The sequence below is a fragment of the Thunnus maccoyii genome, chromosome 2 (genome assembly GCF_910596095.1).
Source record: "Thunnus maccoyii chromosome 2, fThuMac1.1, whole genome shotgun sequence".
Classification (NCBI taxonomy): domain Eukaryota; kingdom Metazoa; phylum Chordata; class Actinopteri; order Scombriformes; family Scombridae; genus Thunnus; species Thunnus maccoyii.
This window is the reverse complement of record NC_056534.1, coordinates 1,772,504-1,787,677: the sequence shown is the minus strand read 5'-3', so window position 1 is coordinate 1,787,677 and position 15,174 is coordinate 1,772,504. Positions and strand designations below refer to the sequence as shown.

General features: G+C 40.4%; 1 long non-coding RNA gene across 2 annotated transcripts; it reads left to right on the top strand.

The window, feature by feature from the left end:
- Positions 1–7,148: 7,148 nt before the first annotated feature.
- LOC121881547 lies at positions 7,149–15,121 on the top strand. Of its 2 annotated transcripts, none has more exons than XR_006091807.1 (3): positions 7,149–8,740; positions 14,050–14,176; positions 14,482–15,121. It is a non-coding gene; the product is annotated as an uncharacterized LOC121881547 (long non-coding RNA). The 2 variants fall into 2 exon arrangements; XR_006091803.1 differs by lacking the exon at positions 7,149–8,740 and adding an exon at positions 9,979–10,360.
- Positions 15,122–15,174: the final 53 nt, after the last annotated feature.

Sequence of the window (15,174 nt, the reverse complement as noted above, 5' to 3'; positions counted from 1 at the left end):
AACTGCAATTCACAACAGGTTAGCCCTGTCACCTTGTGCTGCTAAATATATCAGCAGGGTCACTGCGTCAGTTTTTCAACTCAGACCCTCCGGTCGAACCTTTTTGAGCGGTAAAACAGGGCTTCTGACAGGTGAGTCAGAACATGGCACAGTCACTCTCGCTGATAGCAAACTATTGAACACTGGTGTGATTCCCTTAGTGGCTTCCGGTTTCAGTGGGTATTGTTGTTGACATGGTCCACCGCCATTTCTTCCATTCATGGCACATGGTATCTGGGCCATTTTGAGTCTCTAGTTAATTTTCTTCGTTCCGAGTGGCTGTTGCTGCTGCTGTTGTCTGGATTTTTCTAGCATGGATAGTATAGTCTTGTATTGTTCAATGATTTGGTGCAGGATGATCACATAGGTAGTTTGCTTGCCACAGAGGCCATTTCTTCACATGTCCAAGGGCGGTAGACATACATTATTTCTCCACTGTCTTCTCTAGGGTTGGAGACCTCTATCCTTTCTCCTCTTTCTCTGCCTCTGGTGTGTTTGGGGCCTGCTTTTGCTTGTTTTGACAGAGTTTCATGGGCTGACTGTGTAGAATATGAGGGAGGTGGCCATGAGGGCTGAAGAACTGGCTGATGACTCTCCCATCGCTATCCAGTCCAGGTCATCTCGAACCCCGCCACACCGGTCTGGACGTGTGTCTGGCTGGCCTGCATCTGGTTGTGGTGACTGGTCTGGAAGCGGACCTGGATTCTGGCCCTTGATGGACGGCTGGTATCGAGAGGAGGTCCAAGTCTTTCTGGAGAGAAAACTGGGGACATTGATCAGTCCCCCTACCCAACCTTTTCCCCCCTTATTTTTGTGTTTTAGGCTGTCTTTCTTGTTTTCGCTGTCTGTCTCTATATTCTGCCTCATTTTTCCACAGAAAACTGCTTTCCAATCCACCCACACTTTCTTTTTCCCTTTTTTACAGTCACATTCTTCAAGTCTTTTTTGTAATTTCTCAATTTGACCCAAACTGAAACTGCTGTTTTCAAGGAACCACCAGTATTCAATCCACAACTGTAACAGCCTACAAGTCTCTGCTCCATGTTTATGACTCATTATTTTCACACATCCTGAGAACTTAGGAAACTCTTTACTTTGACCTTTACTTATTTTATCAGGCACGACCCAAGCGAACTCACCCTTTGATTTCAGTCTGAGCTCTTAATCACTCAATCAGACATTATTCAGTCATTCCTTTGTTAACATTCGTCACCCCTGATGTAATGTCTTTTACCTTTCAGACGTCTCTCATGTCTTCAGTACTGTATCCTCATTTTCAGATGCTGTTTCATTCAAACCGTTATCTATAATCCTTATGTTTCTTATAGCAGTCTCTTCTCACCCTGGGAGGTAGACTTTCTAGGTCTTAGGTGACTTGCAGTCCCTTCACCAGCTGTGCAGATTTGACCTGTTTGAAAACAGATGAAGGAATGAGATTTGCATCCTGGATGAGCTCCGATATTGTCGTGGCGATTCACCTCTTTCACTTGACTTCAATGAAGAAAGAAACAATTTCTCAATACAGATTTGTCACGGCTCACTCACACCCGATGCAGAGGAGTGAGCCCTGAACAAGTGAACACTCCTTTATCTCTTTCACACCGACCTCTAGGAGTTGTTGTGACTACTGTATGCATGATTATACCCATACAGACATGGAAGGATAAGCTTCAGCATGAACAGATGTTCTTTGTTTCCCTTTCACACAGGAACATACTGTTCAGACGAACAACATGGTTTCTATGACTGTCACCGAGCATTTTTTAACCTTTCAGAAGTTCACACAAGCATTTATACATATTCATACAATAATTTCCCCCACAAGCTTTAAAGTGCATTTGTGCACAGCTGCAGGTTACTGTCTTATCACTGTTTTTACTCTGAGTGACACTGCTACAATCAATGTGTGTGCTCAGTAAATTTCAGGATAATCTGAGCATTAGATTTGTATATTTTGTTTTGATGGTTTTCATCCTTTGGGAACCATCAATATTCACTGCAAAATTCACAGAAATCCAAAAATATCCAGTCCAAAAATAGAGCATCTTGTTCTGGACCAAACTGACCAAACAACCATCATCATTTGCTTCCATCACAAGCAAGGCGAATTTTACAATAATACAATACAATAAAATAACCAATATAAAATCAACTCGCCTTAAACTGCTATGAGCTGCTGAGGAATGGGGCGGGGGTCTCTGCAGACTCCAGGATCAGCCTGATGAATAATTTAAAGTCTCTTCAGACAATAACGGCTCTATTCTCCTCTCCGCGGATCAGCGTTAAGATGCCAGCTCGCCGTCATTACTCTGTTTGCTGTTGTCGTGGAAAAAAAAAAAAAAAAAAACCCACCGAGCTGCAATATTGCGGTTGCACTTTTTTTTTTTCCTTCCTCAGAAATAAAAGCTGACATGATCATCAAATGTGTTGCCTGAGCTGCATGACATTTTTTTTGGGGGGGGGGGGGGCTTTGGAATGCTTTAAAATCACATTGCATGATGATTTTTGGGGAAAAAAATGCATTAAACTCTGATGAGAAAATAATATATGCTTCATTCTTTGCAAACATACTGTTAACGTGCTGTATATGTGGTGTTGCAGCAGTGCTTTGTCATTGTGCCTGTAATGCAGCTGTATAAAGTTATGTGAGGGAATTGCTCTGGGCTCTGTTTGAGGAGACTGAACATGTTAAATGGTTTTGTTGGGATCACTGCCAGCCTCCCCCCCTCCTCCCCCCTCCCTCCTCCTCCCTCACCACCGCCGCCACCACTCCACCCAAAACCTTTGGCTCTACTCCCAGGCCTTGTCTCAGCCCTGTAATACATTTCTATCATGCAGGAATGCTGCTGCTACAAAGTCCCCCAGCGATCTCCTGCAATTACAGTTGGAGATTGGCTGCGTTACAAGCCAGGGATGCCCCCGTTTTTCCCTTCTCTGTTTTAGTGGGGCAGCAAAAAAAAAAGAAAAAATGTGATCAACTTCATGAACACAGGAATCAGCAAAATAACTTTCTGTCGTGTGAGATAGAGTTGTCCTTTAACAGTTTTGTTTGGCTGCCAGCTCACTTAAAAAAAAAAAAAAAAAAAAAAAATCTGTATGCTTAGATGAGATTTATGTTGTGGATTTGTAAGCTATGAAATACAGCCCACTGCAGGAAAATGCTTTACGAGTTTTGGGAATGTTTTGAAGATTGTGGCCGTGCTATCGATTCACAGATTGTTGTTTTTCTTTCCTTGCATATTTCAGAAACCAGAGTCCACTGTGCGTGTCTTATTGTTCCGTAGACAATTCTTTATTGATCGGGAAGCATGAAGGAGCTTTTAAAATCATCTGCCAAAAAAAAGACTATTTTCATGCACCGAGTGAATCATCGCACATACATTTTTTCTCAAGAGAATTTGTCCAAAACGGAAAAATGATACCCACAAAATATTTTGCATCCTAACGTGGCCTCCTGACTGAGGATTTTTCAGGACAAGAAGCCGGCGGTCTTTTGTCTTTTTCTCTCTCTCTCTCTCTCGGTCTGAGCTGAGAGTCTTACATGTAAATGTACTCACAGTGTCGTGTAATGTGTTAGAAATTTGACTCATTGACTCCCTAAACCAGGCCAACCAGGAAACAGCTGTGTGTGTGTGTGTGTGTGTGTGTGTGTGTGTGTGTGTGTGTGTGTGTATTTGTGTGTGTGTGTGTGTTTTTAGGGTGTTGGCTTAACAGCTAAATTGTGATTTTTGACTCAAATCCTGCAGTTTCTTTAAAACATCATCTTTTCACTCTGTGGCACACCAACATATTTATATATTTATGCATTATGTTCCCATAAACTAAAACAACAGATTAGGGCTTTAATGATTATTTACATTACGGATAAATCTTGTGATTATTTTTGCTTTTAATCAATTTAACTGTGACTTTAAGTTATATTTACAGAATAATGGAGACTTCACGTAACCAGCAGCTGATCTGGATCTGTGCTCCCGAGGACCAAATATGAGCTGAGATGAATTTGGTTGAATGTTTGATGTGAGTTTATATTCTAACTTTTGTAATGACATCTTTTTCTCTCCGTTTCAGCCTTCTATCTGGACTAAATCTGCATTTTTTTTTTTTTTTGTTGCCAGAATTGAGCTTTTCTGAAATGGTTTCCAGAGTGTGTAAATCTTTAAACGCTGTGTGTATGTGGGGAAACAAAACTCTCACTAAATGATGACATGAGGATCAGCGAGGGTCGCGGCTGTGTGGCCTCAATGTGAACAAAACAAGCTTCAAACTTCCTCTTTGTCAGATGACGTTGTGATTATATAATATTGATTTGACTGCTGGTTAATATTAAATCACTATTTTATACTTGTTCCGTTGTCTGACAACGGAAACAGAAAAATATAAATGAGACCAATGACATTTTGAATTACAGACTGAAACTCAGCTGTCTGTAGCTGTCAGTTAGATAAGTTTCTGTCATCTAACTAACAACAATATGGCCGATCATACAGCACATCCTCCACTCCACTCTTATTTTGAAACAACAAACCGACATAACCGATGTGTCAGAAACACAGCAGAAGGTCTTTGAAAATCATTAAAATTAAAAACTTTTGTCTGCCTAAAATAAAAAAATGTTTTCAGTCTAAATAACTGTCTGTGGCTTAATGTGTAAAGCTAAACGGCAGTAAGACGATAGCATCCAGTCTGACAACTCTATGGTGTTTCTTTCATGAAAAGGTTCAAGCGGATCTCTAAAAAAGGACATTTGAGACTCCATATTTCTGTTAACATGAGGTCTTCCTGATCACGACAAAACCACGAGAAAAACATTGGTGTCCTAGCACAGTTAATGAAGTTAACCTGCATTTATGTTGATTTTGTCAGATGGTGTTGCGACTATAAGATAATTACTCGGTCAGCCGGTCGTCTCTCCTACTCGTTGAGACATGTTAGCTGTGATGAAATTTGATGGTTTGCCAGCTGATAAGATGAAGAAGAAGAGATTGAGTCCTTTTATGTTGTTCATGTGTTTCTCTGTGGACAGGGTTCTCTACTAAAACGACCTGGAAATGCTAATTAAATCTTAGAGTCAGCTCTAATTAACCACCACTCGGCCCAGCTTTGGGCCCAGTGTCGGCGCCTGGAAACTGAACAGCGTAAATTGGATGATTTAGACGTTGAATTCATCACGAGTTTGGTCCACTGAGACTTTGTGAATCTGTAAATTTACAGTTAAATTTTATGCAGCACGGGACAAAGGTCATTTGTTTTTCCTCACAAGTGTTTATTTCCATCTTTAACATATTTAGCATTTTAGTATTTATACAAACTATGCAACCATGTGAAGACTTTGTAGGTGAAAAGGCATCTAAGCTAACGTTGCACTAGCAGGTATTTAAAAAAAAAACATTTTTATTCTGTTTCACAAGTAAGCAGCTCTGCTTCTCTCTGACATTTACAAAACGGATGTTTCCCTCTGGGGTTTTTTTTTTCCTGGATGTGAACACAGTTGCATGTTAAGTGATTGTCTGTGACACACATTAGTAAGTCTGTGTGTGTGTGTGTGTGTGTGTGTGTGTGTGTGTGTGTGTGTGTGTGTATGCAGATTTCAGGAGCCAAACATCTGCTGGTAATTAGCAGAAGTCGCTGCAGACGATCCAGCAGCTTGTTCATGCTGCTGTCTGTGGAAAACAGGAAACCCGTTGATGTTTGTATTTCTGTGAAATGTTTCTAATACCACCAGAGCTGATGGTTCACAGAGTGACTTTGATGCTTTGAAGCTGTTTTAGCTCAGACGCATTAAGTTGTGAACAAGCAGTTGTACCTTAGAGGAGGTGCAGGTGGATCAGATGGGAGATTTGGTTTCAAGTTATAATCCTACAGCATGCTGAATGTCTGCTCACGCTCAGACTACGTCTACATGAAACCACCAAATTCTAAAATGTTTTCATGCAAAAACGACCTTTGTCCACATTAAAACAGCTGATCCTTCTACTGGGCATGTGCAGAGGACAGACGTGCAACTCAGCCACAGAAAACCAGCGAAGAAGAAACGGTGTACTGTTTTTGTTTACTGCAGCAGATTACAAGTTTGAGCGGAGAAAGGTGGTAGATAACTATGTTTAACTCTGAACAAGCTAATCAAGTAGCTGTCCGCCGTTGTTGTCATCGTCAGTAGTTATTTGATCTTTCCTCGCTCCTTGACCCGGAAGTCGCTCTGTCTGCCATCTTGAAGGCTGTCCCAAAGCGCTTATGTGAGTGATACATGAGCGCAGCCTTCATGGAAGTCTTTTACCAGCCGACACGGCTCCTTATTGGATATCAGTTATTGATTGGACGCTGCAGATGATTGGACAGATCTGTTTCACCATCTAGTTAAACATCTGTGTTAATAGAAGGTCTGATCAATAACAGAATCATAAAGTTTTGTCTTTTCATGATCTGTTATTTCCCCCATTAACTGTTATTATGGATTTTCTCTGAAACGTTTAGCCTAATGAATCATTTCCAGTGTTCAAAAGACACCCTGATCATATTCAATAAATACAGACACAAATAATTCAGAAATAATATAAACACATTTGACCAGTAGAAGTTGATGTGCCTCTGAGCAGGACGCAGTATAAATACAGAATGCAGGTTTTTATTCATGTGCAGGTGTTTGTTGAACAGGTAACAGCTGTCCAGCTTTATTAGTGTCAGCATGTGTGTGTAGACACAAACTGCAAACTCAAAAGTCTCTACAGCTGTTCAAGCCGACTGACAGCTGATCAGCTGTGATCAGAAACAGACGTCACGTCACATGATGATTCAGAGGAAAAGACGTCTCATTTCTCTGATAACATACTTCCTCGTTTCCTCGCTTGGTTTCCTTGCGTCTCTTCATGCATCCTCAGTAGGAGGGACTAAGACACAAGGATGCAAGTGAGGGAAACATGGATGTAATTTAAGGGAATAGTTGAACCTGTTGTTTCTTCTTCTTCCTCTTCCAATGAAACGTCACACTACTGCCACTATCTGTTTAGTCAGCGATATGACAGCGTTTCTACAAAGCTCTGTTTTCCCTGAACACACGACAACGCCAACAACATTTACACACTCTGAAGGATGTTAAGGAAAAGCTTTCTCATGGAAGAAAATACACTGTTTTAGCTTGGATGGAGGGTTAAAACGGAGATAGAAAGATGTGTTTATGTATTTAGCCAGCTTAGAGTTTGTGTCTACATCGCGTTTCTTTCTGAGCGCCGGCGTCTTTTTTCGATGGTTCCCAATGAGGAGAGAGCGCTCCGCCTTTTTTGTGTGGCTGCACCAAACGCTTCCAGTTGAAAATCTCTGAACTTTCAGAAAAGCTCTGCTGTCGTCATTGTCACTCCTCTTCAGGCAATCAATCACATCTATGACAGATCATGTCACCCACATCCTCTTTGCTCTCAAGGAAACTATAAAAGACGGAAGGACCATTACATCATAATACCAACGTTCTAATGCTCTGCTTGGTGCTGGTTCTATTGAAGTCTATGGAGAAGCACACTAAAACCCAACATATCTACATCATATGACCTTTGATGGAGAAATGCTTCTACCAAATGTAAGAACACTCTTCACAGAATACTGACTGATTTTTCTAAATGTGCGCATTCGTCTATTTGCTGTTGATCTCCAAAGAGCCTACTTTACAGTTCATGGTGAGTCCAATTAAAATGCTCTCCATGGCAAATTCTTTTAAAAAGTCGCAAGTGGCCCTTAAAATTTTGAGTTTAGGATAAATAAATACTGCTAACAAAATATATAGTCTTCAATCCGTCTCTCTTCCTTTTATTTCGGCTGCTTTAGGACGATTGACAGGGCTAATAATAACTAGTGTTATGGGAATATCATGTACAATCAACGCCTGGGCTGTAATCCCATTTGTCTGGTGCTCTGCTGTCCGCCAGATCAACTGTGGATAACGTTACATAACGTTAGCTAACAGGCTCAGAGTTAATTTAGTTAGGGTATTACCACAGTTTTGCTAACTTACTAACATAAGTCTGTTACTAACATCAATCACATATGCAAGAAGAAGCTCCAGTCTGTTATAAATCTAACATAACATTGTTGTAACTTGCATATTGGATTAACATACAAATCAAACGAAATGTACCTTGAAAACACATGAAACATTAGCTAAATAACAACACACCAACATAACATCATACAACAGTTAGAGTGGTGATATAATCTTATAGAAATTGTCAAGATATTGTTTTGTTTTTTTTTAAATTCAGGTTCTTATAGATGATTTTCTTTTATATGAGTCGAAAGTTGTTGAGACACAACTTTCTCTGGTACTTTAGAAAAGAATGGAAGATTAGAGACCAGTCGATAGTTATTAAGAGACCCTGGATTGAGGTGCAGTTTCTTAAATAGAGGTTTAACCACAACCATCCCAATGCTTCTGGGGACAATACCAGTCGTAAGTGATAAATTAACAATATCTAGCATTGTAGGTCTCAGAAAAGTTTTTCTGGTAAAGGGTCAAGTAGGCAAGTAGTTGGTTTAGAAGCTGGCATGAACTCAGTCAAAGTTTCAAGATAGACAGGGGCGACTGAAGCTCTGAGGTAGAGCGGGTTGTCCACTAACTGGAAGACAGGCGGTTCGATCCCCGGCTCCTCCAGTCCGCTGGTTGATGGGCAACTTGCCAGAACCCCAAAATGGACCCCAAATTGCTGATGAGCAGGTTGGTACCTTTCATGGCAGCCTCTGCCATCAGTATATGAATAAATGGGTGAATGTGGCATGTAATGTAAAGCACTTTGAGTGACTGGAAGACTAGAAAGATTCTATATAAATGTAGTCCATTACCATTACCATAGTCTATATAGATAGTCTAAAAGATAAAACACCCAGATGAGACAAGACAGTGTAAATAATGCTTGTGCTGTTTGACCTGTTGCTCTGCGGTTAATAAGAAGCATCTTCATCCAGTAATGTTCTGTCTCTTTCAGTAACGGTAACTGTACTCAACAAAGATGGCAACAGCTGTAGCGTCACAATGCTTTTTCTGATATTTATATCTTGTTTTGATGTTGGATGTTAAACATGGTCAAAGTTCCAAAACTTTAGGTGAACATATGTAGAAATGCTGCCTGCAAGTCAAAAGTCAGGGCTTCGACGTGCTCTGAACACTTCGTTTGTGATGTTTTTTTCCTACCTTGCTTACGAGCTGACGTCGGCTCATCGCACATGCCCATAAACAGCCGTTCATTCTGTGGCCTTGGTTGCTAAGTTGGTTGCTAAGGTGGTCACTAAGGTGGTTGCTAAGGTGTTTCTATGTGTTGTTCAGCTCCAACATGTACGGATGGATTTAAGAAGTTGACATTTGGAGTAAAGAAGGAGAAAAAGAAGTGAAATCCTGCTACTATAGTTTGTTTACGTAGCCTCCGGAGCCGGAGGAAGCTTCCTGAAGCTGACCAATCAGAACAGAGTGGGCTCATCAGGAGGCGGGGCCTTGAAGAGACAGGAGCTAAAACGTCCTGTTTCAGACAGAGGCTGAACTGAGGGGCTGCATAAAGGACCAGTAGAAGATAAATAAGGAGTTTTTAACTGTAAATCATGCAAAGATATTCCAGTAGAGCCCCAGAATATAAATATAGAGCTGAAAATGTGCAGAATATGTCCTCTTTAAATTACATAAAAATTTAAAATGTCACTAAAATGTCTTTGTTTAAAAGTAACTAAAATCAAATTTTAATGACTACATTTTTATTGAGACAAATGCACATTCTCATAAAAAGACTAAAGTTAAATCATAATCCGGTGCCAAAGGTAAAATGTTGGGAGTCACAGTCTGTTTTCTTCAGCTGGTGAGGATGGAAAATGTCCTGATGATCCATAGAGATTCAGCCTGCGGTCGCCTGAAGCTTTTCAGAACTCCACATGTGATGAGTTCACATCTCTTCTCTGAGGGTTTCCACAAGGCATCCTGGGAAACGTAGGAAACCACTAACTGCAGTAGAAATACACAAGATGAGATTAAACAAGGTGCTTTAAACAGAAAATAAAAGTCTCCCCACCTCTAAAAAGACACAAATTTTATCATAGAGAGTAGACGTGTCCCTGTGAGGTTGTAATGGTGAGCTGCCTTGCTGAAGGGCACCACAGCAGCAGCTACAAACACTGAGCCTGACTCTGTAGTGATAAGGTTGTTCCTGTGTTAGTGTGTCTGCAGCTCTGCAGTTCCCACGCAGTCATCCATCATGTGATTCCTGACGGTGGGAACAGCGACATAGAGAGAGGGCTTGTGTCTGCAGCAGCGGTGAATTCTGGGAAGGATACGCATCCTTAGTGAGGACAGAAGGTTGATTCTCCTCTCTTATTAAGTTAACATTTTTACCCCTCCAGTCGTCTTCAGCGTACTGGAGGAGTCAGGAAGGTGTGTGTGTGTGTGTGGTTGTGTGTTGCCTGTAGGAACCTTACAGACAGTTTGATGAATTTATCTCCAGCATGTGTTTGAAGAATAAATTCTTCCATTTCCTTCAGTTTGTCGTTTCCTCTGTGATGACAGTAGACAGTTGAGGTAATCTCAGGTCACGTCTCCTGTCAGTCACGTCTGCACCTGAAACTCCTTCAGGACATTATTGTTCATTCCATTTACGCCTGTCAGACGTTATTAGAGAATCACGTCCAAATCGCCGAATTCCTGAGAAGCGTTCATATTCAGATTAATTTTAAACGTCTTTGAAATGAAAACCGTCACTCCAACAGTTTTTTGAAATTGTTTGTTGTCTTATTTAGAGTCAGTACAGTTGTGAAGCATGAGTTCTATATTCACATTTCGAATATTTATTTAAATGATCTCCTTGATGTTACTGAACATAAGAACTCACGACTCTCTTGGATAATGTAACGATCCTAAAGGTTTATATTCTGACACCAGTTTACAACACTTTCATGTTTTGTCTGTGATTTTGGCAGACAGTTCAGAATACTACAATACCCATGAGCCTCATCCGCCGTTGCTATGGAGACGAAGCCAGTCAGAGGTGTGAATCGGAGCGTAATGAATTCAAAACGCTTCATTGCTGAAGTTGTAAAATCAGTTTTCTCAACATTGTTATCCTTAGCTTCTGCGTTAGCGATGCACATGACCAAATTTTAACCTCAATGATTGGGTGTTTCTTGCTGAATTGCACCTTGGGAGTTGTAGTTAACTTCTACCTTGAACTCTTTATGTCCTCAGTCTTGTAGCTTTGACTTTTTACTAAAGAACCAGATATTTTCTAACAGTTGTTCATCTTTTGTTTTGATGATTTAACCAGGAGAGTTTCACATGTTGATCCAAACTGTAATCACTTATATTATCTATAGAAAAAATAATAAGATAAGTCCAGGACATTTTTAGCCTAGCTTAGCACAAAGACTGTAAGAAGGAAACTTCTAGCCTAGCTCCATCAAAATAGAAAAAACATGGCATCTTATTAGCTAACAAGCTAGCTGCATCCTGTAGTCTGCTGGTTTAGCTGACAGAGATCAAACCAGTCACTCCACTATGAGGTCAGGACTTTAGAGATGCTGCAGTTGTTGGTCCACAAATACATCCAACGCTAACTGCTGCTAAAACCACAGTGTCTCCTATCTTAACATTTCTGTTTATACATCTGTTCAATAAACAAGATAGAACATGTATAACAGACAGAACTGGGATTCTTGGAGGGTGAATTTTTTTTCTTTTTTGATGAAACTAAGCTAGCAGTTTCCCCCTGCTTGCAGTCTTTATGCTAAGCTAAAGCTAACCTGGCTCTATCTCTGTACTGGACACACACAGTAGAGGTGTGTTTTAATTGGCTAATCATTTAGTTAATAAAATGTTTTTAAAAAATTGTAAAAAAATTGGCATTCACTGATTAAACGATTGATCGACAACCAACTAATAATCGTTGCAGCTCTAAAAATAATATAATAATAATTCAAAATGGTTAAAAATGACCGAAATCTAAAAAGGTTTATCGTAAAAATGCGGCTTAAAACTGCATAAAAGTTGATTTATGACATTTTCTGGCAGACCATAACAGGTATTATCTTGTATGCGTATACTCTTTGGTAGACACTATTGTGGCGGACAAACACAACGCCAACGTATGCATCTTGTGCGTGTTTACTCTTTGGTAGAGGGCGTATGACACCACTGACAGGCGACCAAATGAAACGGACCATTACGGATTAAAATTACAGATTTCTCTGGGTTTGAAAATTGCTGGAAACATTTGGGATAATGTAAGTACACCACTCAACAAAATATATAACACTGGTGGTCTGGCCGTTTAGACATTTTAATGTGGAATTGATACATATTATAGCTTTAATTCAAAGCTTTCTATGTTTGGTTTGAGCTCTCGGCAGCTGTGAGTTTAGCCGACCAAACTGGTCTTCTTCCCGCTGTTACATTCAGTTCAGCACTTTAATTTAACCACGGCACCTCTGGGGAACGTGGGGTTTGTCTTCCCAGTCAGATTGCATAATAATAACTTTACTTGCAGCCAAAGCAAAACACAGAGGGACTCCAGAACAAAGCAAAGAAAGAACCTGTGGTATTCTGAGTGCATAATGTACAGATTGGGCAATTATTTGTGTTCATTGTGTGCTGTTATTTTTTAGATGTAAGATTCAGTCAGAGTCAGGTCAAAGGGTTTAGGACCAGTTATTGCTACAGGCGGATAACTTAGTGGTGGAAACTCTGTTTCCCCCCCAAATGAATCAAAGCAGTGAAAGAGTCTAAGAGGACAGACATTAAAATACAAGGACATGATCCCTCACTGGCTTCCCACCCAATAACACAGACAGTTGAATATAAAGCTGGAAGTGCAGCTGCTGGATGCTGAACTCAGGTTTCTGGTAGAGACGTCCCGGACCGAGCCAGGCGTATTTTCAAGGGGACATCTTTTTTGATTTTCTATTATTTATATCCTGTTATGATGTTGAATGTTAAACATGATCAATGTCACAAAACTTGAGGTGAACTTCAGCTTCAGCTGCTCTGGCTTTTTGTTTGCTTTCTCCTCATGACGATGTCATATTGTTCACAAATGCCAACAAACAGCTTTGTTGCTAAGGTGGTTGCTAAGGTGTTTCCATGTGTTGTTCAGTTCCAACATGTACGGATGGATTTGAGAAGTTGACATTTGGAGTAAAGAAGGAGAAAAAGAAGTGAAATCCTGCTACTATAGTTTGTTTACGTAGCCTCCGAAGCCGGAGGAAGTTTCCTGAAGCTGACCAATCAGAACAGAGTGGGCTCATCAGGAGGCGGAGCCTTAAAGAGACAGGAGCTAAAACGTCCTGTTTCAGACAGAGGCTGAACTGAGGGGCTGCATAAAGGACCAGTAGAAGATAAATAAGGAGTTTTTTATTGGAAATCATGTAAATATATTCCAGTAGAGCCCCAGACTATAAATATAGAGCTGGAAATGTGCAGAATATGTCTTCTTTAATAGATCGGTTTAAATATGTCTGGATAAAGATGTTGGCTGTTAACTTTGTTTAGGAACATAAAAGTTTTAAAACAGCCATAGTGTTGTGAAGTGTTTTTCCCTATTTTTTTAGTCCAATTTCATTTTTTTTCTTTAAACAATCTCCTTAATGTTACTGAACAAAGACACTCAGGACTCTCCTGGATAATCTGACAATCCTACAGGTTTAAGTTGTGGCCATCAGTTTTAATCATATCATCTTTGTTTCTGAGAAATCATGTTTTGGCATGATGTGACAGCTGAGAATACTACAAATACCAATAGTATGAAGAAGAAGCCAGTCAGAGGTGTGAATCAGAGCAGTAATTAGCTTTTGAATTTGTAAACAAAAAGAGCCACCATAGTCACTGAATTATAGTGACCCAGAAGTTAAAATGATCAGAGTCAACATGGAGTTTTGAAAAGAAGGACAAGAAGAAAAGAGTTTCTCTGAGTTGAGGCCTCCTGCTGCGTGCTGACACAGATACTCTTGGCCTAAATATGTCCGAGCACAGCTCTCAACCTGTGTGAGTTTCTTTTGCAGAAGGCGTGAAAATGAACAAGAACTGATGATGGAGCTTCGCCAAGTTTTCCACACCGCACGCTGAGAAAATTCCTGATGCGACTGCATCAAACCGCGAGAGTCAACATCAGCTGATCTGAAAGTGCTGGTGAGGCAGGGGGGGGGGCAGCTTTTTACACACACACACACTCTTTGTGTACTGCTAATGGCAGTTTACACAAGACATCTTTCCAGGTTCACCATATCAAGATATATATTTGTTTACCACTCGCCTCATACATAAATCTTTATGTCAAGTAGAAATAAAGAAATCTCCAGTAAAAGATGAAAAATTTAAACTGCACCATTAAAAAATGGCTTAAAAATGATTTAAAGTTTTAAAAGACCACAGCTAATGAAGACTGCTTGTGCTGAGTTGTCAAAAAAACTGAATGTGCCCACTGTCCCCTGCAGGCCACCGTAGAATGATTCATGGAAGCCGATGAGAAAAGAAAACGGCAACCAACACAAACCACAGCAGGAAAATAAAAACCCAAAACAACAACATTGTTATAAACTGAACCAGAGGAAGATGAAGATCTGTCATCTTTCTGCAGGCCTGCAGCCAGTTTCCACTGAACAAAGAAACTTGTGACCTCCAAAAACTCCAGTCATGGTTATTTTCAGGCTTTCTGAGGTATAATTCAAAACATCATAAAAAAAATAAATCCATTGTCAGACCGCCTACATGTATGAACATCAATCTGACACAAACGTTCTATGACAATTTAAACCTCTCACAGCTCGTCACGATTCCTGATTCTTCACTTTCCTTTGTCCGTTCTGCCTCCGTCTCTGCTTTCAGCCCCACACTCTGCCCATGGTTTCGCCTTTCTCCACCTGAGCACTAGATTCTCCCAGACTGTTTTACCTGGTTTCCACACTCACCTGCTCACCTGTTACCACTCCCCATTACCTCATCAGTCCCAGTAGTTGACATACTGGTCCTTGTCAGATTGTCAATGGTGCAGCATGCCTTTGCAGTCTAGACATCCGGTTACCTCTTCCTGATTATAGTGGTGGAAGAAGTACTCAGATGCTTTACTGAAGTAAAAGTACCAATACAGCAACATAAAAATACTTCATTACAAGTAAAAGTCCTACATG